This window comes from Bison bison, unplaced genomic scaffold (assembly GCF_000754665.1).
Source record: "Bison bison bison isolate TAMUID 2011002044 unplaced genomic scaffold, Bison_UMD1.0 scf7180017864491, whole genome shotgun sequence".
NCBI classification, from domain to species: domain Eukaryota; kingdom Metazoa; phylum Chordata; class Mammalia; order Artiodactyla; family Bovidae; genus Bison; species Bison bison.
Window position 1 is genome coordinate 21,278,384 of NW_011495050.1, and position 4,728 is coordinate 21,283,111.

Genomic DNA, 4,728 nt, shown 5'->3' on the forward strand with positions numbered 1-4,728 from the left:
GTGGTCTGGTATTCCCATCTCTTTCAGAATTTTCCACAGTTTATTGTGATCCACACAGTCAAAAGCCTTGGCATAGTCAATAAAGCAGAAATAGATGTTTTTCTGGAACTCTCTTGCTTTTTCCATGATCCAGTGGATGTTTGCAATTTGATCTCTGGTTCCTCTGCCTTTTCTAAAACCAGCTTGAACATCAGGAAGTTCACAGTTCACATATTGCTGAAACCTGGCTTGGAGAATTTTGAGCATTACTTTACTAGTGTGTGAGATGAGTGCAACTGAGCGGTAGTTTGAGCATTCTTTGGCATTGCCTTTCTTTGGGATTGGAATGAAAACTGACCTTTTCCAGTCCTGTGGCCACTGCTGAGTTTTCCACATTTCCTGGCATATTGAGTGCAGCACTTTCACAGCATCATCTTTCAGGATTTGGAATAGCTCAATTGGAATTCCATCACCTACACTAGCTTTGTTCGTAGTGATGCTTTCTAAGGCCCACTTGACTTCACATTCCAGGATGTCTGGCTCTAGGTCAGTGATCACACCATCGTGACTATCTGGGTCGTGAAGATCTTTTTTGTACAGTTCTTCTGTGTATTCTTGCCACCTCTTCTTAATATCTTCTGCTTCTGTTAGGTCCATACCATTTCTGTCCTTTATCGAGCCCATCTTTGCATGAAATGTTCCTTGGTATCTCTGATTTTCTTGAAGAGATCTCTAGTCTTTCCCATTCTGTTGTTTTCCTCTATTTCTTTGCATTGATCGCTGAAGAAGGCTTTCTTATCTCTTCTTGCTATTCTTTGGAACTCTGCATTCAGATGTTTATATCTTTCCTTTTCTCCTTTGCTTTTTGCTTCTCTTTTCACAGCTGTTTGTAAGCTTAAGAACAAACTATGTTGTTCAATAACATAACGTGGTAAATGTAGTAGCAGAGGAGTGGTGAGGGTGAAGGCCAGAAGAAGAGTATCCAGCCCAATGTGGTGCTTGGGGGCTGGGGACAAGGAGACAGGGGGTAAGTCTGAGAGCAGGACAGAAACCAGGAGAGTTACCTCCCTGAAGCCAAGAGAGTGTGTTGAAAAAAAAAGAGAGAGAGAGGAGGAAAACAGAGTCGGATCCTTCAGCTATTGAACAGTATGGACAAGAAAGTCCATTGGATTGACAGATGGAGGTCATTGGTGACTGTTGATAGGGCAATAATTGGGGAGGTGCAGGTGTGGAAAGTCAATATAGTACTCATGCTGAGGGATTAAAGGGAAGTGGAAATAAAAATCTTTGCTGTGAAAAGAGTAAGTTGGAAATCTGTCATTGAGGGAAAATTTGTCTTGACTTTTAATCAGAAAAACTGGTTTCTAATTGGAGAGAAATGAGCTGGTTGAAAATAAAGAGGTGAATGATGGATCAAGGGAACAGGTTTTTGATTCCAGTTCCAGATCCCACTCTTCTTACTCCTAAGGTGGCCTCTGTCTCCTCCTGATTCTATTAGCTCCCTCCTCTCACAGATGGACTTTGCTTCTAGTCTCCCTTGTACAGACTCAGCTGTAGCTCCCTAAAATATGACAGTGACACCAACTGAATGTCAAGAACCATGGCTGCACAGGAATCCTGACCAACTTGATTCTCACAGTATTTACTAATCTACAAAGAACTGATACACCTTTCCAATGACAAAAAATACTTTTGTCTACCACCTAGAGCATCTTTTCCTGGGTCAAAGTGCCTGGGGGTTCAACTAGTAATTGGGAGGTTGTTTGTTCAAAATGGATTATAACAAAGAGAAGTCATTTGTGAGTTATTTAATCCAGCAGCTAGGCAATGGCAACCCACTCCAGTACTCTTGACTGGAGAATCCCACGGGTGGAGGAGCCTGATAGGCTGCAGTCCATGGGGTCCCTGAGGGTCGGACTGAGCGACTTCACTTTCACTTTTCACTTTCATGTGTTGGAGAAGGAAATGGCAACCCACTCCAGTGTTCTTGCCTGGAAAATCCCATGGATGGAGGAGCCTGGTGGGCTGCAGTCCATGGGGTTGCACAGAGTCAGACATGACTGATGCGACTTAGCAGCAGCAGCAGCGAAACCTGAGAGTAAGCCCTTTCTAGTGACTGGAGGACCCACATCCACTTTAGAGCACTTGCCAAAGTTTCTGCTGACAAAATTTTCTAGATTCAAAGCAGACCATTTTTTCCCCACCTTTATTACTTACAATGATGTTTCAGTGAGCTCCATCAGAAATTGCACCCTCATCTTTCTCTACCAGCAGTGTGGATATTCTTAGCAATAATATGATTTTTGGTAGTTTCAGCTCTTGGTGTGATAGAATTTCCAAGTTATAGAAGGTGATTTCCTTTCACATTTCTTCTAATGAGTGTACCTCTTCTTTCATTCGTCTGATTTTTTTTTTATACTCAATTCAGTAATTTAATGAAAATACTAAAATGAAATATTTTCTTTTAAACAATGGAATTTCTATCCTCATTTTTTTTAAGAGAACAAATTTAGAATCTAATAGAAAATCATCACAGCCAGATAAAACACTGGGATTGGATATTTACTGTACTCACTGTAATGCTTATATTTATATGATTAGCAGAGAACTCATTAGAAGCCTCTTGAGGAAAGAAATGTGTCTCTCAAGTATCTTCCTCACATCCAGATGCACTTGGTATGTATTCAATAAACGTATGGATGGACTGACTTTAACTAGAGAGTTCTATTAGAGTGAATGGTGGTTTGTCGTCTAGGATAAGATCTGTCTTCCTAACGCACAGTCCTCAGTCCCCAGTCTTGCTCTTTTGCCTAATGAACTACATAAGGCAACTTGTTTTCCAAAATATCAATATTATTCTCTTCCTACCAAGATAGGGGCAAAATGGCACTTATGTGGGATTCTGCAGGTTTAAATTTGAATTAAATGAGAATAAAGTACCCAGTCCACAACCAAAAATATATTTAACATGCCTTAAAGTTTACTGAATTAAAGAATGAATTGGACAATCATTTGAGACTGTTCTATTGACTGTGGTTCAGACCATGAACTCCTTATTGCCAAATTCAAATTTAAATTGAAGAAAGTAGGGAAAACCACTAGACCATTCAGGAATGACCTAAATCAAATTCCTTATGATTATACAGTGGAAGTGAGAAATAGATTTAAGGGCCTAGATCTGATAGATAGAGTGCCTGATGAACTATGGAATGAGGTTCGTACAGGAAACAGGGATCAAGACCATTCCCATAGAAAAGAAATGCAAAAAAAGCAAAATGGCTGTCTGGGGAGGCCTTACAAATAGCTGTGAAAAGAAGAGAAGCGAAAAGCAAAGGAGAAAAGGAAAGATATAAACATCTGAATGCAGAGTTCCAAAGAATAGCAAGAAGAGATAAGAAAGCCTTCTTCAGCGATCAATGCAAAGAAATAGAGGAAAACAACAGAATGGGTAAGACTAGCGATCTCTTCAAGAAAATCAGAGATACCAAGGAACATTTCATGCAAAGATGGGCTCGATAAAGGACAGAAATGGTATGGACCTAACAGAAGCAGAAGATATTAAGAAGAGGTGGCAAGAATACACAGAAGAACTGTACAAAAAAGATCTTCACGACCCAGATAGTCACGATGGTGTGATCACTGACCTAGAGCCAGACATCCTGGAATGTGAAGTCAAGTGGGCCTTAGAAAGCATCACTACGAACAAAGCTAGTGGAGGTGATGGAATTCCAGTTGAGCTATTCCAAATCCTGAAAGATGATGCTGTGAAAGTGCTGCACTCAATATGCCAGGAAATGTGGAAAACTCAGCAGTGGCCACAGGACTGGAAAAGGTCAGTTTTCATTCCAATCCCAAAGAAAGGCAATGCCAAAGAATGCTCAAACTACCGCTCAGTTGCACTCATCTCACACACTAGTAAAGTAATGCTCAAAATTCTCCAAGCCAGGCTTCAGCAATACATGAACCGTGAACTTTCTGATGTTCAAGCTGCTTTTAGAAAAGGTAGAGGAACCAGAGATCAAATTGCCAACATCTGCTGGATCATGGAAAAAGTAAGAGAGTTCCAGAAAAACATCTATTTCTGCTTTATTGACTATGCCAAAGCCTTTGACTGTGTGGATCACAGTCAACTGTGGAAAATTCTGAAAGAGATGGGAATACCAGACCACCTGATCTGCCTCTTGAGAAATTTGTATGCAGGTCAGGAAGCAAGAGTTAGAACTGGACATGGAACAACAGACTGGTTCCAAATAGGAAAAGGAGTTCGTCAAGGCCGTATATTGTCACCCTGGTTATTTAACTTATATGCTGAGTACATCACGAGAAACGCTGGACTGGAAGAAACACAAGCTGGAATCAAGATTGCCAGGAGAAATATCAATAACCTCAGATAGGCAGTGACACTCAAAGCCTCTTGATGAAAGTGAAAGTGGAGAGTGAAAAAGTGGGCATGAAGCTCAACATTCAGAAAACGAAGATCATGGCATCCAGTCCCACTACTTCATGGGAAATAGATGGGGAAACAGTGGAAACAGTGTCAGACTTCATTTTTCTGGGCTCCAAAATCACTGCAGATGGTGACCACAGCCATGAAATTAAAAGACGCTTACTCCTTGGAAGGAAAGTTATGACCAACCTAGATAGCATATTCAAAAGCAGAGAAATTACTTTGCCAACAAAGGTTGGTCTAGTCAAGGCTATGGTTTTTCCTGTGGTCATGTATGGATGTGAAAGTTGGACTGTGAAGAA